Here is a 26,069-nt window from a genome sequence, read left to right as displayed (position 1 = left end):
TAATAGGATATTATTCAGCCAATAGAAAGAAGGAAATCTTGCCATTTGTGATAACATGGATGGATTGAGGACATTATACTAAGTGAAATAAGTCAGAGAAAGACAAATACTGTATGATCTCACATGTGATATCTAAAAATGTCAAACTCATTGAAATAGTGGATTGGTGGTTGCCAGGGGCTGGGGGAAATGGGGAAATGTTGGTCAAAGGGTACAAACTTCCAGTAAGATGAATAAATTGTAGGGATGTAATGTATAGCATTGTGAGTGTAGTTGACAGTATGATATTACGTAATGGAAATTTGTTAAGAGAGTGATCTTAAATGTTCTCACCACACAAACAAAAATGGTTATTATGTGAAGCCATTGAGTTGTTAACTAAATTTATTGTGGTAATCATTTCACAATATATACATGTGTCAAATTATCACATTGCGCACCTTAAACTTAGGTAACATTATGTGTCAATTATATCTCAAAGCTGAATAAGAAAGAGAAATGGTTATGTTATATTCAATATTCTGTGTAGGAAGGTTGGCAGATAAAGCATTAATAAGATTGTTTAAATGATTAAGAAATATGTTATAAAATACTATATAAATATATAAACCATTACAATAACATTTTAAATTTGTATACAAATGGAAATAAAAATAATCAAAATAATTAAGAATTATTTTCTTTTAAGAGGTATTCTGTTTATCCAGAAAAATCATTTATGTGGAAAAACTGCATGTTATGACTGAAATGGATTGAAGAGTGATCTGTTCCATAATTTCTGATACTGAGAAGCTTTTTTTTTTTACTTAATGTTATATCTTACTAGAGGAATACATGTAAAATTTAGAAGATCAATAACTTTAAAAAAAGTTTTATGTCCAATGCCAATTAGGTCTAGTTTATTATGGAGACCCTATAGCAGTGTTAACTGAGTTGAAGAAAAGTCTTATGTTTGAAATTATTTTTCCAAACATTGTTAAAAATGTTATATTCTCAGGTGAGTTTGCAAATATTTATTTAATCTTCAATAGATCTGAATTATAGTGAATAAAATTTTCTATTTTTATAATAGGAGCAAGAATCATAAAATCCATCTGGGAACCCGAGAAATATATCCTGCCCTTATTGTTGCCAAAAACTCTTGAATAATATTCTCTCTAGCCTTTCTCATGTGCTTAAACAATCTATTTTCCCCCATGAGAGGGGTTGTCATCATCTCTCTTTCCCATTGCGGATTCTGGGATAAAAGAACTTCTTCTCTTGCCAAAAGAAGATACTCTTTTCTGTATGATAAAATGATTAAGTTGGTTTCTGTCATTTCAGCTATCCCCATCTCAAAATATGTTTATGCTGTTTAAGTTTGTGTTGTGTTAATATATATTTTTTTTAGCATCCTAAACTATTCCCTGAAATCTCTAATATGCCGATAAATTGATTCTTTTTCAGATCATCAATTAAAATGCTATGACTGAAATTGAACCGAATTAGGGACTGGTGGTAGAATGTTCTAAAATTAAAATGAGAAGGCAAAAAGTGTGGAGGACAAAATTTCGCTCAGCCATGTGTTATGGTATAGTTTTATTTTCTGGTGACAAAATATTATTGTGGATTGTTTGGGCTAGGACTTGCACATTAGTTGGTGTCCAGAAGTTGAGCTCCCTTGTCTTGGTATGGAGTGGATCGGAATCCACAGCTTTCTAGAGAGCAAAGCTTTTGCTCTCCGGGGTGCTAACTTTGTACTGTTCCAACCCTCACTTGGTGTTTGGGCAAAGCTTACTCTTCTTATATCAGGTGGCTTAAAAAGTTATGATCAGATGACATTTGAGTTTTGTGTTTCCTCTGTCACTTGAATGACTTGTATGTGACAGGTATGTTTACCCTAACTCATTTCCAAAGGTTTAAAGGAATAAGAAGAGTGAAGGGAATTTGGGATAACTTCTTTATGTTATCGCATTTGAGTTCATGATTAAATTATACGAAATAGATTTCCTTCCTTTTTTTTTGTGTTTTGAAATTAGCTCTCAATAATGGCACAAATAATTCTTAAAATGAGTTAGCTTCAGAAATAGTTTGATGCCAGGGAGAATTTCTAGCTCATTAGAAGAACACATCTTTGACTCCTTCTCCTTTAACTGCCATATGCAATTGGTTGCTAAATCCTACTATTTTTACTTTAAAGTTCACTCTTGCCTTTGCCCTATCTGCCCTATGTTCACTATTTTAGGGCCACATAACTATTTTATTAAACTATTACCTCCTAAGTGGTCTCTACATTTGCCTCAATCTTACTTCCATTCATTCTAATTACTACTTCCAGTTCAATTTTGCTAAAGTCCAAGCTCAGATCATGTCAGTCCATTCCTTAAAAAACTGCCAACAGAAGATTCAGTTTAGGCCCTTCATAACCTGGTTACTTCCTTTTATTTTAACTTTAGCCTCACGGCTCTTCTATGAATTACTGATTAGACCAAGTGAAATACTATGTGCTTCCCCTAGATAATTCTGTCATTCCAGTTTCTCTGCCTTTTGTGTCTCTCCTGTTGCTTGCTTTACTTGGAATGTCTTTCAACTTTATCTGCATATGCAAATCTAATCTATCATTTGGCTCATTCTGTGCCATTGTGGAATAATCTTTACCTTCTCTGATTACTCCCCCCACCCCTGCCATATGTTTTCTTGGGATTTTTTGGCAATTATTTCTATCATGTACTATTTATGTATGTATAATATGTCTTACCTGCCACCTTGTATTAAGCTTCTCCAAGGTAGGCTCTATATCTGATTTTTACCTTTGGACAGGCCACAGGCCTAGAGTGGTGACTTTATGTGCAGTAGAAGCTAAGTATGTATTCATTAAATGATGAAATAATGAATCTCTCTGTCTTTCGTATTGCATCATGAGTTTTGTACCAATAACTCCTCAACTCTCAGTCTTTGAAGAGGAAAATTATAATACTAGCCACAGTTTTTACTGAGCCTAAATTGAAAATCTCTGAAAAAGTTTAATCATAGAGACAATCAGACTATACTCTGTTATTTAGGATAAACCTCTGGCAAACATTCCTGTTTTTCAAGTTCTTCTTAGTCTTTTAAGTGTAGACTATATTTATTCCCTTTAAACATCTCACAGCTTTAATAAGTGAGCCATTGTTTTGAAGTGTTTTATAACTTACTCCATGAAAAACTGAATTCTTGAAATAAAAGATGAATAAAGGAGAATATTTTGATTTCACACTTTTCATCCATTTCTGTCATTAGAGTACAATTTTCAAGATTTCTGTAAAACACCAAAATATGAGTAAGACAATGCAGTCTTTTCTGGTACTTTCATTAACCAAACCCTCATGAAAAGGACCTTAAAAAGACATGCATCAGCACATTGTTTTTATCAAGCTCTATGGTAATTATGAATATTTTTACTAGTATGAATAATATTCATTCTTTTCCCAGCTTTTTAAAATTTATTTTGCACAGTTTTCTTTGATAAAGTAAATTGAATTCACTGTTGCTTATTTGGGTATTATTTTTAAAGTAATTCTTAATCGAGATTTTTATAATGAATAAAATTCAATTAAAATATGAAAATTACAGTTAATTATGGCGCTGAGACTATTTTAGGTATTCAGCTGCTGAGAGTAAAACAAGTATAACTGCAAAAAAACATTTGAAAAATAATGAAACATGGCTTGGTCAGCATACTCAGGAAATTTTTGTACTGTGTTCAATTTATTTTGCTTTGTACTCAGATTCTGGTGTATGCTAGCATTAGACAAAGGACTGAAAATGTGGTTACTATTTAAAGATGTTCATTGTTTGAGAGAAATTCAACAGAATCTTGACTATTCCCATGATGTGTGGAATAATTTTATAGAGACTATGTTAAATCATAACTGTATTTTTCATGTTAATGTCTTAAAATATGTTTGGTTTGCAGATATGATACTTAAGATTTTTCTATGGAACTATTTTATTCTAATTTTTGTCAACAGTAATGTCTTGTACCATATTTGTTTAAATGTTTGAAAGTCAATTGATAACCATAATGCTAGTTTACTTATTTTATTTAAAATTCTGAATGATTCTCTTAAATATTTACACAAAAACTCATTTTCCATTTGTTTCTTCTTTGTTTTATGTATACACGAAGCATGGCATTTATTTTGATGAGTCTGTCAATAAAATTCAAAGTGGAATTGCTATTTTGTCTTAATGATGGAAAAATGACTTATAATATTTTCCTGATTGTATCTCTTATTTTGCATACTTTTTGATAAGCACACATCAATTTATTTTGCTAACATTATTTTATAGAAAGAGAGCTCCTATCCTTTTATTTGAGGAAAGTTAATACAGATTTGGTTAATGGAAGGTAAAGTGAGATCTTATGGGGTGACAGATTTGGGGTTAACTTGGGAGCACATGGCAAAGGAAATGGAATATCTCTTCACAAAGAATTTAAGGATCTCATAGAGAACTATGAGATATTTAAACCGTTTGCCACTAATTATGAACAGTTGTAGTTGCACCTAATTTTTATTTCATTTTTTTACATGCCCAAGTGATTTTAATTTTATCTATAAAGCGTTAGAAGTATATTTGGATTAAAATAGTGTGTGTCTAAGACATGATTTTGGTCTCTTTAGTAGTTTCTTTTTTCTATTTTTTTTTCCTACTGAATCAAAAGATGTGTAAACCTAGAAAGTCTTCGAAGAATGCCAGACCTTCTCCTTTCATCTTTTCTCACTTGTATCATATTTTCCCTGGTATCATCAAGATGACCTCATGAGACAGCTTTCAGTATTGTTTGATTTCAGCCATTCACTTATAAGGGCTAGGAAATAAAGGTTTTTTTTTTGTTTTTTTTTGTTTTTGTTTTTAACTGTATGGATATATATGGATAGCCAGATCATTATTATGATGGAGGAGAATTATATTTACTTGATATTAATGTTGAAAAAATTTTTTCTCCTTTTCTTGAAAACTGGCTTCTGGTAATTCTGTGACTTAAAGTATCAAGAACTCAACTCTTACATTGGTATTCTTAAATTAATATTTGGTAAATACTATATACTTAACTTTGTGTAACTTGTTGGGAAACTTATGTTTTTACTTCTGCTTTTAAAATTCGTAAATCCCAGGTGTCTTTCACTTCTCCAGGATTATTCAGCCGTTTATTGTATAATCTGAAAAAGTCTTTTTAAAAAATCGGGTATTCCCAAGACTCCTTCCAACTCTAATATTGTAAAAGTACTTGATTTTAATTTAGGTCCATTCTCAGCTATAATGGAAGGTTAGCATAATTCTAATTTTAAGGTAATAGTTACCATTTCTGTAAATTACCCTAAACTGGGTGGAAAACTTTATTTGTAAAATAACAACCAAAAAAAAAAAAATCTAGCTTTTATCCTCTCTATCTTTTTCTGCTTGAAATATTTTTACTTTGGGAAATCCTTTTGGGAAAATAGATTTCTATTTCTAGACAGCTTAAAACCAAGAAATGGATATTTTGATGGAAGGAGAGCTATGGCCACCAGCCATTTCCATTTCCTTATTAGAACAACCATGTTTAGCAGAGAACAAGACACGTCACAGTTTGTAACAAGTATTTAATGTTGGGGGATGAGGGTGAGTTTTGAAACTTTTTTAATATATTGGAAAAAGAGGGCATTTAGTTTACTATTATGAAGAACAGAGAAACATTTCATAGTTAACCTGAAGACTTTAGGGTACTTTAGTATTGATTGTGTATCTCCTAAGAACAGGGACATTCTCCTTTATAACCACTATACCATTTTTATATTCAGAAATTTTATCACTGATTCAATACTATGTCAACTATATAGTCCGTTTTCAAATTTCTCCAGTTGTGCTGATTGCCTTTCTTAGCTTTTTTGTTTGTTTGAGCTATAACCTAATCAAGACAAATGCACTGCACTTGGTTATTCTCTTTCTTCAGGACAGGGTTTGATCTATACCTGTGCTGTCCAGTATGGTAGCCACTAGCTACTGTACTATATTGTGACTATTTAAATAAATTAAAATTTAATAAAATTAAGAATTTAGTTCTTCAGTCACACTAGCCACATTGCTAGTGCTCAGTAATTTTATGTGGCTCATGGCTATACTCTCGGACAACACAAACATAAAATATTTCCATTATCACAGAAAGTTCTATTGGACAGATCTAGAACATGCCCCATCTCTTTTTGTCTTTCATGAAATTTATTTTTTGAAAAGTTCAGGCCAGTTGTCTTGTTAAATGTTCCACATTATGAATTTGTCTTGGTTGTTTCTTAGTGGTTAGATTCAGGTTTGGCAGATTGGTCTTCCAAAGATAGCTGCACTAATATATTTAGTCCATCCCACATCCTTTATTTAAAATATGATTGACACTTCTCTAATTGAGAGGCGGAGTCCTTGTTCTCTTCCTGGGACATGGGCAAGGACTTGCGACAGACAACCATTGAAGTAGGAAGTCATGCTACGTGACTTAAGACTCACTCTTTCTTGGGATGCTTACCTTTGGAACCCAGCCACCTCACTGTGAGGAAGTCCAGGCCCTAGGAAGATATTGCATAGTACTAGCTGAGGTGTCATTTGACAGCCAGATGTGCGAGTGATGGGCCTTCAGAGGATTCAGTTTTTCTAGCAGAGAATCTAGATGTGGTGGAATAGGGACATGCAATCCCATCTGCGGTCTGTCTGAATTCCTGATGCACAGAAACTGAGAGCTAGTAAATTATTCATTGAAGCTGCTAGGTTTGGGGGAGTTTTTACACAACAATAGATAACTAATAAACAGGTTAGACAGTTTTGGCAAGAACACTACATATGAGATGGTGTTCAGTTCCAATTGCATCACATTGGGAGGCATGTGATGTTCGTGTGATTTATTACTGGTGATGTTTGATCACTTGGTTAAGGTGGTTTCCATCATATCTCTTGATCGTAAATAGCTTTTCCCTGTTTTAATTAATAAGAAACCCAAAAGAAAGTTTAATTTTGCAAAGAATATAAGCTTCCACCAAGTTTCCTGTCAAAAACTTTTCACTCTACATCATTGTTTTGAGTGGATTTAAAAATGGAAACAATCTTGGAAATAAATCATTTTAACTTAGTCTCCACCCTGATTTAATAAATATTATCAGCTTTCAATTAGAAATATTGCCTTGAAACTAGGGACATAGAAATACTTGAGATGTAATTTTACTGTCTTGGAACTTATGGATGAAAACTAACACGACTGGAATTCAAAGGGATGGATTGGGTGATACTGAATTGTATTCCAAGATGATTCAACTAAGAGGTTTTATTTTCCACAAGACTAAAATGATGTCATTATGGTAACTGTATACTCTAGGCTAAGACTGGTCAGTGGTGCTTTCTGGATTATACCCTTCTCATACAAAATTAAAAGAAAAAAAGACTTTTTAAAGTGCACGTGTATGTTAGAAGTTCTGTGAGTTCTGTATGGTAGGGATTTGAACATATCTATTTCCGAATATATGAATGTATATGTATTTTAAAATATAAATCTATCATGGCTCAGATTTCTTATTATTAAGTAACTTAGTAAATAATTTTTTATTCGTAAATAATGCTGAGCTTAACAAATGTTTATGGATTGAAGACTACATGGATACTGTTGTAAGGTATTTTTAAAAAATATGAAATATAATGGTTTAGGGAGCCATGGTAGCATCTAACGGTACCCCAAACTGTTATTGATGGATTTTCATAGAGATGAACAATGCTTTGTAACCTCTGTTATTTGACTATGAGTAGAATACATATAAATTAACTACATAGGTATTTTAAAGTTTGTTCTGCCAATAAGAACTCATAATTTTCTTGTTTGTTTATTTTGATTAGATATAAGAATGTGGTAGCATATATTTTGGTTTCTTTTGGTTTGATAATGACAAATTTACCTAGATTTCCCTGTCCAAAATTCTATTTAAATTTCTTAATAGAACATATAATTTAAGGATAAGAAAAAGAAATAAATTTGACACTTTAAAATCTGGAATCGGGATAAATAATCTGAAAAAAGTACTAAGTGTGCAAAATTCTATAGTATATAATCAGTTATGCAGGTGAACTGGCATTAAACTTTCCCCACAGAATGACGAAATCCCTATATAAACTGTTATGGAAACAAAGTAAAAATTTTAAAACATTTTCAGCAAAATATCGTTGCAAATCTGTGATGTTAGGATTTCCTTAGTGTAAAAACACTCCCTGTAAGCCATTCAGTAAGGATTGATTTCTGCTATTTATTGCTTTAATCGTCTTAGTGTATAATTATGGGTCTACTTGGATATTTTATTGTTGTCTTTTTCCAGTAAAACCCTGTTAATTGGACTCTGCATTGTGAATGCTATCAGGTTCATGATATTTAATTCCTTTGTGGATGATACAGTTTCCCCGTTACTTGCTTTCAGACTGAATGTTTAGCAACATTTTCTTCCGTGTAACTGGTTACAGGAAAAATTTTACATGAGAGTGAATGGATCAATCAACAATTTAAAAAAATAATCAGAATACAACTCTTGCTAAGTAAAAGTGCGTTGTATCTTTATACAACGTTGTATCTTTATACAAGGGAGAAATGTGATTGGAGCTGCTTCAGAATCCTATGAAAATATACAAGTAATGGTATCTAGCTGGGAAAAGAGCAATCCAAATATAAGTGAATTCTGGAAAGTATAAAATTCCAAGGGAAGGCCTATGTGGGAGTGTAAGGGAACTGTGAAAGAATATGGGACTACTTAAGAAATGGAGCAAAACTGCAGAGTGAAGAGTTGGTGGTGGGCAGGGAGGGAGGGTTAGAGTAGGCTTGAACTTGGCAGACAGGAAAGGAAGAGAGGGGAGAGTAAGCTTGTTGAACGTTGAAGTGGAGGCGCGGCTTTGGGTGCTTAGGCAAGAAACTAGTTTATGGATTTACTGAGTGGGAAACCTACTGAGTGAGACACCACTGTTTTGGGTAGTTTCAGGATAAATACTTCTATGTGCCAAGGAGGAAGGACTGTTTCCAAAATCCTGAGACAGCGTTGGCTGACAGACTTCGAAAAGGCTCTAGAAATGTGACTCATGAATGATGCTATCTACATATACCTATCTGCATACACATGTTTGATAGATGTCATCTGTATACAGCTGCTCCTGTGACATCTGTAACCAGCAAGATCAAGCAGACTTGACCTCTGGACAGCTTTCTGGATGAGTGCACTTCAGCCCAGTGTGGTATTTTGTTAGAGAGGTTAGTGAAGGAGAGGAACTGTAGTCCCAAGGGCTTAGGCTTTGGGAGGGGTGGAGTGGAAGGGAGCACCATTCCCCCTATTCATACCTTGGAGAAATGGAGAAGAAAGTGACTAAGTGGTAGAAATGTCCAGAGAGCTTAATGATTGCCCTGGCCTCCTCAAATCCCAGCATCATTTTACATGTTGCTAAGCCATCCTACATTCCTGTCTCTAACACTTACGGGAAAAATAAGGCCAGTATTGTTGCTCATGAAGATTTTTTTGGGTGGGGAGTTTCTTTTACATAATTCATTCACATTTTTAGCTAAATCCTATAGACAGTTTGCTTGGGATAAATGGGGTTGGATGTTCAGGGAAAGGAGTGATAATTTCCAGTTATGGAAAAAGGGTTTGAGAGTTATTTGGATGTCTTTATCCCATTAGCATACATGACCGTTACTCTGTTTGCCCAGGATCTAAAGAACACCTCTTCACTTATTTTCCATTTACTCCCCAGCCATGCTGACTACTGTATCAGGTCATATACTAAATGAAACAGGAACATGTTGTTATGTGACTCACCCTTCTTGAGTGGTTTTCCCCTGTATTTCAGATTTATAGTGGCATGGTGTGAAGAATTCAGGATTTCCATTCCTGCTTTTCCGTTTCTTGCCAAGCTCATGACCCCTGCCAACTCCATCCTTTCCTTCTGCTGCCTACAATTTTGGTTTGGGTTCTGGACTCTTTGGGAGTTTATAGAACAGAATTCATTTAAACTCTTTTTTTTTTTCCAAATGAGACAAGTATCTTAATTGAGGTCAGACCAGCACGTACTATGACAGAATCTTCCCCTCATCCTCCTGGCACAGGGAGTGAATTCATACAGTAGAAGAATGGTGTGAAACAGTGTATCCACACAGTGTCCATTGGGATAAAGCTAATGCCCAGTTGGAGGCACAACACAGGACTCCTTTGCCCAGCTCTATTGTTCCTCTTGGTCCCAAGCCAGATGGCAACCTGGTGGGTGAGCCACTGGCTCTGGCCTTTCCCCAACCCCCTCAGGTCTAGGATAAAATGCCCAGCTGTCCCTTCCCTTGCAGGATTTACCCTGTGGAAACAGTAAATGCCCTCACTGTTACTTGATATTTTACACACTTGTGTTTAAATTTGTAACTATAGTACTACCAATATGGTTTTATTGGTAATATGAAAGCTTCAAATGCTTGCTAAAATTCAAGAATAGAATCTGTTTAAAACCAGACTAAGTATAAAAAGAGCTTCTGAAGTGAACATGGGAGAGGAATTGGGAAGATTTGAGTTAGACAGAACTAGCGTAGTTCATGTACTATATATAGTTATTTTGATCACTAGAAATACTTCTACTGCGGTTTGCATTAATTAGTTATAGTACCTTTTATCTTTTAGCCACGTTCTGACATCTGTAAGACAGAAATGAACATCTAGCACTCCCTCAAGTGGAACTATATCCACTGCATCTAATGGCACTTATGTTTTTGTGCCTAGATTTTATTATTATATTAAGTATACCTTATCTGAATAATGATTATAGAATTTATAGCTGTTATGATTTGTTTTCAAGTCTCAGATGTAGTCAGAAGTATATGAAGAAATCAAGAAGGAATTCTGAAAAAGAAACGAAGACCTGGTAATTTTATAGAGCTTCATCTGTGTAGATTCTTCACATTGACGGTGACTTTGCTTTCTGTGATTATGATGCATTACTAGTAGCATTCTTAAAATTGCATTTTATTTACTTTGCTCTTTAAAAAATATATATATATTTCTGAAGTAACAGAAAAGTCCAAGAACTTTATTGATAATGTTTCTAAGACATATAAATGTTTCTTAAACCTAAATAACTTCAGTAGGTTGGGGAGAAAACACTTTCCTGCTAGCCCAGACTGGGGTCTCTTCTTTACTACTGGATTTACATTTCTGTCAGAAACAATGCTATAAATAAATGATAGCTGTCCTACAATGCCTCTTACTATAATGTAACTGAAATGCAACTGACATTGTTGATGTCATTGGAAAAGTAATGATTGCCTTGCCTTCCTCATAGGATTTTATGAAATGAGATAGTAGATTCAAAAGTATTTTTAATTTGTTAAGTGATCAGTAAAGAGATGTTATGATTATGATTATTAGTATTATTAGCATTAACTTTTGTACTGTTTTATTATTACCAACATCACCACTATTACTTTTTCTCTGTTGGAATAAAATTTCTTAGACCCGTTTCCTCTGCTTTCTGCTTAATTTACCAGGAAAGGGAAAGGAAATCACACACATAGTTTCATGTATAAATAGGAGATTCTTTTTTTTTTTTTTTTTTTTTTTGGTGCATGAGTGTTTGTCAGAGGATAAAATATAAAGCCAGGCTTGTTAATCAAGGACAGTTGCTTGTGCCAGCTCTGAACTAAAACTGGAGTTGGTTTTAGGGCAGAGCCATGGCAAATGTACACTGAGCACCAGAGCGGCAGGTGTGTCCTCTACAGGGTGGGAGATCATTGTCACTCTTGGCTCCCTGCTTTCTTCTTATCTTCATCCAAGCACCCAGCAGGTTCAGAAAGATAGAATCCAGTTCTCAGGGTGATCGTTCTCAGTAGGAGGAATCAGAAGATAGTTATCATCAGAAGTTGTGAATATAGGTCACAAAAGGCAAGAGGAGGCTTGAAGCTTGAGGTCTTTGAAATATAAATATCCTACAGTAGGAGATTGATTTTTCTTAGATGAATTGCTAGAGTCAGTTTAGATTTTGTTTACATTAGGAACTGATTCTTTTTAGGTTTACTGGTGTATGGGAGCACAGCTAAAATTCTCTAACCAATATTGGAAAACTTATAAAATAAAGAGGAAAGTAACCATCTATAATCTCAACATAGAAAGATAATTACTTGATATTTTTGTATTTGATTTTAATGATGAATAATATGCTATGTGTTATTTTGATGAAGATACTATGTCTTCCACTACTACTATATAACTGTTATTGTTGTTATCATTATCATCATCAAGTATTTATTAACTTCTTGCTATGAGCAAGGCAAGTTCCCCAAAGAGTGGAGAAGATAGATAAATGGAAGACATAAGATAAGGAGATAATTTTCTATTTAGGACTGAACATATGTCTGGGAAAAATAAAATTATAGTGTGTGATGTATTCATTCAACAAATGATTATTGAGCTTCTTTATGTGCCCGACACTGTACTCAGCACTTGAGAAATATGTTGAATAAGATGAGGTGATAGACAAACAAATAAGAATTTTAATAAATTGTAAAATGTGAATTGTTAGTGAAGTGCCAGAGACAAGTGCTATAGGAATATATTGTATTAAAAGATATAGTGAATAACATTGGATGGTGTTGGAAATCAGAATAAAAACATTCTTTTAAGTCTTATTTCTTATGATGACCTTCAATGAAAGCCTAAGGCATTACTTAAAATAGTTAATAAATGCATTCTGGTAACAGTGGAAAAAATATAATTCAGGTACATTATATTTAGTTCTAGAAGAACACAGGATAGATCTTGTGAAAATTGGTTAATTTTTAAATTTGGTTAATTAAGGATGGGCTTTAATTTCTCTCTGGTATTAATTGTCTTAATATTTGCTTTTGTCAGGAGTTTAATGTTAACATTTGACAAGTGCATGAAGTGCTGATGTTCTGTGGTGTGGTTTGAAGAGAAGACCACTTTTTTTATATTCTAGGTTGGCAGGTGTTAAGGTTAGTATTCCATTAAGAAATCTAGGAAATCTGATATGCGGTTTTTTTGTTTGTTTGTTTTTCACCTAGGAAATGGATGTTTTCACCTCTTCAGTGAAGGAATTTGAATGAAAGAGAAAAAGCTTAGGTCCATTATATCTTGGATATTTTTGTCTTTACCTGCCATAAAACTTGTTACAGAATAGGATTTTATATCTGATTATTGCATCTTAAATCAACTTGATTTATTTTATTTTCTTTATATCAGATGAAGGAAATGAGAACTCACTTGCTATACCTTATTTGAGTTGTTCTGTTCCAGAGTGAAAAATACCAAGAGAGCTGTGGAATTTCTCTCCCTGGAGATCTTTAAGAAAAGATGTTCAGACACTTAACTGCCTGAAATTGGTTGTGCAGAGTTTTGAGTGTCCTACTTTAAAAAAACAAGATGTTTAAAAATCCAGACTTAGAAAATTGATATTATTAAGGATGATTCTTCTCTTCCTAATCCTAGTTATTTTAGTTTTCCTGTGATTTTATTTGGTAATAAACAAGTACTTATATCAGTATTTGACTTATGAATATTGCTTACATAATGTCTTAATTTGTATTTATGAAGCATTTGTCAGTTTTCAAAACACTTTTACATTATGTCATTTGAGCCCTAGTGGTCTTATAAAGTAGTCAAGAATGGTATGATTATCTTCATTTTGCCAATGAGGGATCAGAGGGTGAGAGGTTATGAGACTTGCTTGTGGCTGTGAGATATTAAATGGTGGAGTTTGGCACAGGCCTTTTGATAGCAAACTCTTTGATCTTTTTTAGTATCTATGAGCTCCTGATTTTTTTCGTACATGAATATTTGTTCTCTTTTAAGTCAAAATCTGATCAGTGCAGATACTGGAGAACTGGAAGGTATCTCTGGGTCATTGATTTCACCTTTCTGCAGGCTGAGTTCCTGCTGGGGGAAGGGAAATATGTTTAGGGTTCTCCCCAAGTCATTATTTTATCAATTGCCACTTTTCTTACCACTGCAGTGTTGTAGATGGTAATTGGGAGTTCTCAGATCTGTTCATAAAAATAATTTTACTTTTAAAATCATTAAATAGATATTGAAATTAACTTTCTTCTCCTAAAATAATATAGTTTGATATTTAAAAATAGTTGTTTCTAGGAAACAGAGGACACGTTCATCAGTGTACTAAGGTTAAGTACTTTCACATAACCACATTAGCTATATACAATATCCACTTCTCTCGAGCATTGATAAATTAGGCTGTGCACCTAAGAGAACCAAAATAAAATCAGTTCATTAACTACTGAGTCCTTACATTGGAGCCACAGTTTATATAGATTATTTTCAAGTTAACAGAACCAAATGTGTACAGCAGATAAAATCTCTAGGAAGAAAAAGAGGATGTATTATTGAGGGTTATGAGGTTAGTCTTCATGTATTGAGATAATTTTATCTTATAGTTCTGGTTTAGGAAGTTTCCTCCGCCTCCCTCCCCCCTCCCCCCGCCCCTTTCCTGAACATTTACTATTGCCTACATAGTGACTATAGAGAATTTGCAAATGTCATAAAAAGACAAAGAAGAAAATACTTCTTTATAACCTTTCTGAGAGCATTTTTGATGAGACAAGATGAAGTCATTTTTGAGGGAAGTATAGCACCAGAATGACTGACAAACTTCAGGGACATGCAGAGAATAGCTGGGAGTAGGAGAGTATGCAATGGGGGATAGTTATAGCTGAGTTTAATTAGCTAAATTATGGTGGACCGTGAATTTCAGCATAAGATTTGTTGTTCTCAAAGCAAAGGACTCAGAGCTCTTCTAGCCCAGGACTCATGTTCTCAAGATAAGGAAACCGAATTGAGTTATTCAGATTGGTGGAGGAATTGGAGCTAGAATCCAGGCTTTTTGATGATTGTGATAATGTTGCTTCTATTGTGAATTCTCATGTTGCCATTGTTGGTTCTGGGACAGATGACAGAAAATAAAAGTAGTGCTTTTCTAAGAGTAAATTTTTATAGTCTTAGAAAAAGGATTAGAAGCGGGGTGGGGGGACATTATGTGAAATAGGAAAACCAGTTAAACTTATTTTGATAATCCAGGTATGAAGTGATACAGAGTGAAAGAGATGGAGGAATCAGTAACGACTAGAGTTTCAAACTGGGTGATAAGGAGAAAGGAAGTGCCATTAAAATAAATGAGTAAATTTGGAGAGTAAACTTGTTTTGTGGGGAAGATCAGGTTTAGTTTTGAATAAATTGGGACATCCAAGAGAAATGTTTTTAGACAAGAATATGGGGCTGATATTACAGATATTAAATTGTACTTTGCAGATAATGAGGATTGACTAGTAGGATAACATGTAATATACGACTAATCTCTTCACACAATGCAACTGAGGGCAGTTTAATTTTGGGAAAACTTGTTTCAAGAAAAAATAACTTACCTATTACATGTGTCACCGAATGAAACATCTGGTTAATTAACTTGTATGGGCAAACTCACCTTAAAAAGACTTTTACTGGCCCTATTGTGTGATTGTATGATGCTTCTTTTTCTCAATTAAAGTATTAGTTGCTTGTGCAACCACATATAAAACCCGTGTGTTACAGAAAATGGCGTTTCCCTCAGCCATTGCCAGGGGCTTTTAGTTTATAATGTGACTACATGTGATTGTAATTTAGTTTGACATGTTAACTAATTTCATTCGGGCAATGCGTTTGCCTAGTTATCCATCATCTGTTAATTTTAAACTTATGTGTATGGGTGAAACCAAAGATAACAGCTTTGACGTTTCTAAGAGATGTGATGAACCTGAGCTCTTAATATCTATATGGTCCATAAAATTTTAAAGAGGGGCCGTTGTCTTTACCTTCTCTTTGTGAATTTCTAAAACTTTTAAACATATTTATTAACTTTATTAGCTACTGACCAGTTTATTTAAATTCTTGGTCCTAGATGTGTTCCCATAACTTGTGTTCCTGCATTTATCACACTACATTGTCATCATCTGCCTAAGTTTGAATCCAGGCTTCACCGTGCTTAGTAGCTGTTTGAATTTCTAGTTTTTCAGATTATTCATGTTTCAATTTTCTCATCTCAAGATAGAATAGTATAGTATGTCTATTTAACTCATGGGCTTGTTGTGAGAATTAAATTATTAAATGTGTCAAGCACTTTAGAAAGAGCCTGGCACATAGCAAGCACTCAGATATTAGCTACTGTTAGTGATCTATTTCACTCACTCTCCTGTTCATGGTTCATCCTTGTATGGACCTAGAACAGTGTCTGCTTTCAGTAAAAAATTTAAGGACTAATTGAATAAGGAAGGGGGCAGAGGAAGAAGGTGTACCATAGGGTTCAAACAGGAAGAGGCCAGCTCTTATGTTTCTTACAAGTACTATTTTCATTCTTGCTCAGCTCCATTGTAGGTGAAAACTTCTTTTTCCTTAGTCACTAAGGTTTAGTGTCACTGATCCCAATAAGGTGTTGTAATAAAAATAGTTTGGTTTAATCGAAGTTCAGAGTGGCTAATCGTTGTCCAGTGGCTTTTACACTTAAAACAATGTGCAATCAAACATCACTCTTGTAGCTAGTATTTTTGTTGTTATCATAAAGTGAAGGACAGGGCAGGCTAGATAATTTGCAGGACCCAGAGTAAAATGGAAAGGTAGGAGGGGTCTAGCTTGGGTGGGGAAGTAAATTTCTCTTTCCCAAGAGCTGCCACCCTAAACTGCAGATGGTCGACCTCCAGGTGGTCATGCCCAGATTTGCTTGGTACCTGGATTGGGGGTGGGCAAAAGAACTCCACTCAGTCACCCACATAATGTACTGTGATGCTACCATCTCCTTTCTGCAGTTCAGTTATTATAACCCGGTTCCTGGCCCTGGAGGGGAGATGATGGAAGGTGGGCCTGCATGTGAACCAAGGTCGTAAGCCAAACTTTATCATCTCATTGGACTTCATGAATGAAACACAAATTTGAAGATGTTATTAAGAATTTCAAGAATGTTACCTTTTTTTTCCCTATTATTATCTGTTCACATAGATGTGCTCAACTTAATGGTTTTGGACAACATGGTGCTTTAACTATTTTTGCCATAATTTTGCTACAAGATAGATATTATTTTTATTTTACATCCTTGGAAACTGAGGCTCCAAGTGGTTGATAAGAATCTTTTCCAAAGCCATGCAGTAAGTGACAAAGGTGAGATGTAAACTTGGCTTTAAGACTTTTTTAGTCACTAGCCTATACTGTTTCCACTGGCTCTAATGAAAATTTTGGTTTCAAATCTACATGACACGTAGGTGTCAGTTTTCTGGTAACAGCTTTGTGCCTCAAGAACTTCCCATTTAGTGAATTAACGTGGGTATTTCTAAGTGTTCTGTAGCTTTTAAGTTCTATAAAAGTTTTAATCCTTAATAACTATCTAGTCCTTTATGCAGTAAGATTGTGTATCTACCAGTTTGTTTTTTTCCCTAGTCTTTCGTTCACAAGATTTCTTTCTCTGAGCATGATTTCCAGCCAAGCCACAACTCTATCTACTGTCATCTTAGAGTAGTTTCTGTTGGTTAGTGTTCTGTGTATTGATGAGTCCCTGTGTGTGTCAGAGAACATAAGAAGAAAAAAATGAAGGACTCTCCAAAGGAAACTAACATCACTTTTTAAAAGCTCATTAAAAAACATCTAAAGTGACCACAAGGGACTTTTAGAGTCTTTTTTGAAAAGCTTTGTTTACTAGCCTTCTGTTCAGGGGACTCAATGATTGAGACTGCAGTCAGAGAGACTGCCTCTGCTCTGTGACCTTGGGACTTTTGGCATGTTTCATAATCTCTTTAAGCCTCAGCATCTTTTCCTGTAAAACGGGAGTAATACTAATACTTCCTCCCAGGTTATTTTAAGATCACATGAACAAAGATAATATACTGTGTTTAGTATAGCACATAAAGTGCTATCAGTAAGTGTGAGGATTCTAAATTGAAGGCTGGGCTGGGAATAATAACCCAGGGATATAGTCTGTGCTGAATTAGAGACATCTGCAATAGGTGTGCCCTCCTTGTACTAAGGTTTACTGATAAGACCACAATGAATGTCTCTTGAGGTGTTATTCCTAGGTTTGGTAGACTGAGCTTCATCATAAATGTTTAACCAAGGAGTACTTAATGATTTGATCCAGAAGTCCTTGGAATAAAGTGTATATACTTATATGTGAATTCAACAAGCATTTATTGAGCACCTGATGGTGGGAGGCATTATGCAGGTGCTGTTGACAAAAAAGAGGATGTCTGCTTCTGTCTTTTTGGAGCTCATATTCCAACTATGGATAAATATATCGATACAACTTGATATGCTTTAAGTTACATGCACAATGCTCTAAGCAATTCAGTAAGTTAGATGGAAGCCATTTTTTGCTGATACTTTAGGGTAAGAAGTTTCTTATAAGTAGAAGCATTATCAGTAAATATGACAAATTATTTTGATAGTTTTTAGTGCAATTGATTCTTAACAAACATATTTAAAATGTAACTTGACTTTGGCTATTTAACTGAAAGCCTCCCTTTTTAAAACTTTTCAAACATTTTTATTTATCCCAAATCTTCACAACTTATGTAAATAGAAGTTTTAGGTAAATTCTTGTCCTGCTGATTGCAGAAAGACACTCATACCTTCAGTGTATAAAAGACTTTCTTAGCCCAACAGAGTGAATATGTTTTATAAATGAACATTTACACTCATGGGAAATATTGTTGGGATTTGGGGAGGAGTAAGTTTAGTAATAGCTAGCATAACAATAATATTAACTAGCAGAATAGATGTTGACAATTAAGAAAGTCAGCTACATTGTATTAAATACTATCTAACAGGAGCAATGCTAGGAAATATATATACTTCTTTAGTATCATATAAAAGACTAAAATATATTGAATACATTGTGTATATAATAATTCAAACTAATATATCACAGCATGGAGAAATTATTTTCCTCACTTTACAGATGAAGAAACTTGAACTTGCTTGAGATCATATAAAACTACTATGTAATAGAACCAAAAGTGAACTTCAGAGCCTTTGTTCTTTTTACCTTTTTATGTTGAATACAACTATATCTTAACGGAATTCATCATACAATAAATTACAAAGGCATATCCAAACTTGAAGAAGTTGAGTCAAAATCTGTGCTACCATTCTAGCTCATGAGTCTTTCTAGTGCCAGTTGAGGTGAACAGAAACTTTAGCAGGAAAAATATCTAAAGTCTGGCTGTTTTCTTATATTCGTAAACAGTCATTACTTTTCCATTTTCAAAGAAATTGTTTTCAGTGTACTAGCAGTACTTAATAAAGGAATCAGCCATTACCTAAAAACAAAACATGAAATTTTAGGTAAGCAATGAAAGGGAATGTCTACTAGTTGAGACTTAGTATTATTATTTAGTCAAATTTTTTTTCCTATAACAACATGTAGTTAAATTTAAATTGTTCTTAAAAATACTTCTATTATAACACTTGGTGTACTATTTTTTGATGTACTATATTTTTCAGGTTAAAAATTGTGGAAAATTTCAAATATGCCAAGTAGACAGAATAATACAGTGAATCTTCATGTAGCCATCAGTTCATGTAGCTTCAACAGTTATTAACTCTTGGCTAATCTTGTTTCATTTGTCTCCCTATTTTCTTCTCTCTAGTGAAGCAGAACAGATCTGAGAGGTACCATTTAATTTGTAAATATTTTAGTATGTTATTCTAAAAGATAAAAATACTTTAAAAAAGATATAACCATAATTTAATCATACTGAAATTAAAAGTTAATAATTTTTTAAAGTAATAAACTTTTCAGTTAATGTTCAATTAAATGTTCAGTTAATGTTCATTTAGTTTGAATCAGGGTCTAGATAATCCCCTTTCTGACTGGTTAATATGTATTTTAACATCTCTTTTAACATATAATATCACCCTCCATTTTTTTTTTCTCCTTGTAACTTGTTTGTTGAAGAAACTGGATTATTTGCCTTGTAGAATGACTGTCCCACAGCTAGATATTGTTGGCTATATCTCTGTGGTGTTGTTTAAAATGTTCTGTCCTGTGTATTTTTATATAGTGGTTGAAAGCTCTAGAGGCCTAATCGAATTCAGGTTCTTATTCCTTCTTCATTACTCCCTTCTTTCCCTTCCCTTCCCTTCCTTTCCCTCCTCCTCCCCCCCTACCTCCCTCCTCCCTCCTCCTCCTTCCTTCCTTCCTTCTCCTTCCTTCCTTCTTCCTTCCTTCCTTCCTTCCTTCCTTCCTTTTCTTTCTTTTCCTCCCTTCACCCTCTCCATCCTTCTCATTTCCTACTATATGAATGGTATTTCTTTTCTCTCGGGAGACATGTAATATATGGTTGTCTTTGTTTGATGTTAGCAGCTGTTATGTCTAGATACTTTTAACTCATTGGGAGTTGCAAAGTATGATATTTTAATTGTAATTGTATCTCAAGTTATTATCTGGACTATTTCTATAAAAAAAAAACAAAAAAAAAAACTTCCCCTAACCTACTATTTGTTTAGCTAATTGTACAGTTTGTATAAAAAAGTTTTGATAAATGATTGATTCTCAGTTTCTAAGTTTATAATGGTATAAATAATTAGAGAAGTTTTGACACATTCAGGAAAAGCACCTGGAAAATACAGAATAGTTATAGAACCAAATACTAAACATGTATTGATAAATTAACAAAAATGGAAGATAACTGTTTTTGAAGGAATATGGAACAGTTTTAATAATAATAGCTTTTAAAAAAAAATCAATATGTGATGCTTTGAGAAGCACACCTTCTATCACAGCTGTTCTCAACCTTTTTGGCACCAGGGACTGGTGCTCCTATGAGAATCTAATGCCTGGTGATCTGAGGTGGAGCTGAGGTGGTGAAGCTAGTGCTGGGGAGCGACTGCAAATATAGATGAAGCTTCTTTCGCTTGCTTTCTGCTGTGTGGCCCAGTTCCTGACAGGCTGCAGACCGGTACTGGTTCTTGGCCCAGGGGATGGGGACCCTTGTTTAAGATGGTAACATTATTAGGCATTTAGTTAATCCTTAGATATACAAAATTATATCTGCATAATCTGAAGCCAGGTTTCCTATATTAGAATTTTGGTTCTTCACTTATCAGTGTAACTTTCGCAAGTTACTTATTTAATGTCTCTGTGCCTCAGTTTTCTCATCTTTAAATCAGGAACCTCCCTTATAGAGTTTTTGAGGATTGAATGAGTTCATACACGTTAGACTCTTACAGAAGAGCTTGAAACATAATAAACTCTCAATAAATATTGACTCTTGTCATTTTTCTTTGCTCTTATAGTAGAAAGAAGGAGGGAGGAAACTTCTGATGTTTGTTTTTATCCATGTCACAGAGCATTTGATATATTTATTTCTCATCCATTTCATGCATTTCAGACTTCTTAAAGTCACATTTTTGTAGCACTTACTGAATTAAAGAACTAGGCATTGCACATCAACAATTAGTAATGTCATAATAAAAGAGACAACCAAGTATTATAAATCTCTTGCTTTTATCTCTGTTATACAACTAAATAGTATTAAAATTTATTTAGATATATGATGGTGTTTTTTATTGAATTGTGAGTTTTTGAGGGGAGAGACTATACTGTGGTATCTAATATAGTGCTTGGTATTAGTTATGAGACTTAAGCCCCTAATATTTGCTCCATTAACTATATTAATATCTTATCTGTCAGGTTTGCCTAGTAATATGCTTTTCAAATTCATAAACAAGTGAATTTCCTAGCCATCTACTATATGAGTTAAAAAGTATAATCCTTTAAACATTAGGATTTTTAAAAATTTACTTTTAAATTGTTATAATGGTAATTTTTCTTATAAGCATTAAGCACTTTCCAGCCTTCTTAAACAGAATATAATCAATCACTGTGCATACTATTTATTTGGGTTGTAGTATAGTATATCATTGGAGGCTTTTGATATAGTCATGGTTATTTGGTTCTGTATCAGATATTTCTAGGATGGCTTATATATATTTTTTAAACCTTATGTCATTTTTCTCTTGTTATTATAACTTAACAATTTCTTTCTGCTGGTCTTTTTTTCTGCTACCTCTGTTAGCCCTAGCTCCCCAAATTCAAATTTAATGCTTCTGACCAGTGCTTCTAACCAGCTGTGAATTGATTTGATTACCAACTTCATTAGAACTTTTTAAAAAATGAGATTAAAAAAGATCTAAACTGAGCTTGAAGGCATCTTGTCAGAGTAAAATACAGAAGTGTAGCACATAGACTATGTGGCATCTATTTAGCCATACAACTTTTTAATTTACTTTACGACATTGCTAGGTTGAGGTGTGACCTTTAGGCAAGTGAGATTTTATTATATTTGAATCTAAACAGAAAATGAAAGGCTGATATTCAATGTTCTGTACTGTTAGCTTCTAGAGTTGGGATTCAAATTCAGAACTCCTATACTCCAAAGTCAATTTTCATTGCTGTTAGACTCATGTGACAAAGAAGTCAGTACTGTTAATTATTATAGCTTTAAAAAATTATATGGTATTAGTGATAGTTTTTGATTTAAAACACAAACCCTTTGTCCATGTTATTGGTATTTTCCTCGATCTTAGCTTTAAAATTTTTTTCCACGCATATAGATCTTTCAGATACTTAATGGATATATTCAAAATGTGTTTTATGACATTGTAAGTTACACATATATAGGTCATTCAATAACATGTACTTTTAATATGGGTCTATATTTTAAATACCTTGGTTACTATGTTTATTTTTAGGCCTTGAGCTGAACGTACAAGTCCAACTACATATAAGAAATAATTGAATATGCCTATTCAATTTACAAATTATAAAATGCCAGAAAAATTTTAAAAGATGCCAAATAAAGTTACTTCGAGGGAATTGGGGTTAGACATGGATTCACATCCTCGTTTAAGTCTTAGAATCTTAGTTTGTTCAAAACTTTCAGTTTTGCAATGATTAAATCAGATAGTATGTTAACATTCCTATCACAATATTTGATCTGTTATGATCTCCTTCCTCTTTATCATTTTGATTCATATAATTTTGAATCTAGATTAAAAAAGAACAAAAATCTAAGAGAAGTGCATTTATCAAGCGAAAACAACTATTGCTTTCATACTGTGCTTCAAAATGAATGATATTTTACTTCTATTCATTTATTTATATTGCAGGTCACCTGTAATACGGCTCTCATTGGACTGGAGTGGAAACATAAGGATTAGAGAATATTTTCATTTTTGAGGTGAGTACATTTGTAGAAAAATTAGTGTATTTAAAGCAGTCTGCCGTTTTCTTAGGGAACTTCATCATTTGTATGTACTCAGAGAAATATTACAATTATCTATGAAATGCTATTAGTGTGAAGTGGTGACGAGAACCCTGGCTATCAGGCATGTCCCCCGCAACACCTGGCTCTGCTGCAGGTGCCCTCAGGGTTTCAGCCCTGGTTACTTGACTTCTTTGTGTCACTTTGTTTATTTAAAAAATGGGATTGATAGGGCTTTTGGCTCTGCTTACCTTCTAGATTACAAGTTGTAAGAATAAATTGAGATCTTGGATATGAAAGTTTTTATTAAGAAACATGTAAGGTAAAGGTATTAATATTGTGAACTGTCACAGGGAATTAAATGGGACTCAACAATTACATGCAGAGAATCTTTTTCAGTATGAAAGTTGTGGATGTAATTGTAGCCTAATGCCACCGGGTTATCTTGTATTTTTTTCTGAAAAAATTGGCAAGCACAAAAGAAAGAGGAAACGTACTAGGAAGAAGTGGTGGAGGAAAGCAAATGAAAGAAAACCAATTAGATGGTCTCAAAGCAGTGGAGTTTCTAGAACTACAAATTACTTATTAGGAAATTTTTGAAGGAATTATTAATCTAAGGATTATTAAAAATGTAGTTTTCATTAAAAACCTGTTTATTATTTTCAGTATTTTTACATTCAAAATTTTACATTCTTGCCGTGGGAAACAAAATCTAGTTCTGATTTTTCCCTATTCTAGAGTTTTACCCATTCATCTGGGTACTATGGTGTACATGGTATGAAGCTTAGTAAAACTGAATTAGTGTTTCTTCTAACTCTAGTTTTTCTTCATTTGCTTGGCTGGTTGGTTGGTTTTCTTTTTAACTTTTATTATTTCTCTTGTTCTTCAACTCACCAAGTACATATCATCAGTTTATCTCTGTTTGGGCTGAGATTTTTTTTCTTTTTCTTTTTTACATATTCTCTTACTCTTGGTCTCTCAGACTGTATACATAGGCTTTTTACAGGTGCCAGGGTAGTATTTAGCAAATACGATTCCTATATGTATTTCCAGTAATTATATTTTGAGAGTATTTACCTATACCTTGAAAGAGAAATACTGGTTAGATGGTAGTAAAATTACTATTTTTATGTTCATACCCTTGGTTAGGTATTTTCTGATTCTAGTGTGGTGGTCATTACTCTGTAGCTAGATGATTTGGTCATCTTTTGTCTAATGTTGCAGCTACTGACAATCTCTGTGTCTTAGGTCTAGAGGAAATTATTATATTTTCCTTGCACAATTTATTCATTCATTATTCAGTTCCCTGCTAAGTGGCTGAGGGGGTTGTGTTCAAGGCCTTTCACAATGATTAGTGACCTGTCCTTTAATCTTCAGAGCTAGCTCAGTTTTAATTCTTTGGCAGCTACTTTAACCTCTAATTTATTGCTTGTCTGAGTCATCTGGCAACTACTTCTGTGTTCTCTTTATACGATTGCAAATTTATTATTCTTTGTATCTTTAAGTAATATCGCGTCTTACTTAGTAATCAATTGGCCTATTTAGTTTCACTTATAAGTTATTTCTTTGGTTTCCCAAAAAATAATTGACCAGTCTCCCCCAAAAAAACATAATTGTAAGAGGCTTTACCATTTAAAAAAAAAAAAAAAAACTAAGTATAAGAGGTAGCAGAAAGGCCTCGGTTTGTTATCTTCATCATCTAATTATAAAATTTTGGACATATATCTTCCCTGAGCCACAGACTTCATAGTTATAAAATAGATATAGTGTTACGTATATCAGAATTGTTAGGATTAAATGAGATAGCATATAGAAGGTGCTTAGTAGAGTTTGGAGCACAAATATAGGAAGTCTTGGAATAACATGGATTTTTTAGTGTCACTTCGTTATAACATCGATGAGATGTCGTAGGAACGTTACTCTTGTTTATATCAATTAGCCTGTGGTAAAATTGGTTTCATTATACGTTGTTTCACTTAAAGTCACAGAACCTATCAGTAATGTTAAGTGGAGACTTACTGTACATGCTTAGGTAATTATTGTTATTGCCGATTTCTCCTCCACCGTGTTGTCATTGTTATCATGATTATATGGTAAAGCTCAAAGGGACTTTTGTACAGGTGAGCTCAAAACAGAATGGAGTATTGATAAAAGTCCTTTATTATTTCAGTAGATCACCTTAAGAAATTTTGTATAGTTAAGAGTTCTTTGACATACCATTTATTTTGTTAATATGAGAAGGTCCAGGCTTAGAGATGGATCAACAAATTGGACTGAGATTACCACAGACTTATGAAAATGGGTTAATTGGTCACTAATGCGTGTTTCTGGGAATAGTGTTAGAGTTTTATGAAATATACAGTTTAACTTCAGACTTAACTGCTCTCAGAAGTAGGCAATTATTTAAATTCTTTACTTTTGCAAAAGCAGCATAAAGTTATTAACCACTTTTTTAAAAAATTCTTATTTTTTCAGTGTGTGTTTCCTTTTTATGGATATAATGAAAAAGTTCTACCATGAAATCTGATTGTAAAGAACATACATATATAGTGATTAATCATCCAGCTTCCTTTAGCCTACACACAGACATACTTTATTTTCTGTCTTTCATTTCAGAGTATGAGTGTACAGCTGTAGGGGTTAGATAATAGCACATCCAATGGCTTCTTGCTGTCATTTTGGGGATGATTGAAACTACTGATGCTTACGTAAAACTGAATGAAATCTTTTTAAGCATGAATACTAGGAAAATGTTTCTATTCAGAAAACACCCTAG

General features: G+C 33.6%; 1 protein-coding gene across 6 annotated transcripts in view; it reads left to right on the top strand.

The window, feature by feature from the left end:
- Window positions 1-26,069, top strand: part of EPS8 (EGFR pathway substrate 8, signaling adaptor) — a 155,783-nt gene that overhangs the window by 24,303 nt on the left and 105,411 nt on the right. For all 6 annotated transcript variants that reach the window (XM_039876438.1, XM_039876439.1, XM_039876441.1 and 3 more), the window contains exon 2: window positions 23,199-23,269. The gene's annotated coding sequence lies outside the window, so the exon portion shown is untranslated. The remainder of the gene's footprint in view (window positions 1-23,198; window positions 23,270-26,069) is intronic.

Source organism: Pteropus medius, unplaced genomic scaffold, assembly GCF_902729225.1.
Source record: "Pteropus medius unplaced genomic scaffold, Ma_sr-lr_union100, whole genome shotgun sequence".
Classification (NCBI taxonomy): domain Eukaryota; kingdom Metazoa; phylum Chordata; class Mammalia; order Chiroptera; family Pteropodidae; genus Pteropus; species Pteropus medius.
This window is presented reverse-complemented; position numbering and strand designations above follow the sequence as displayed.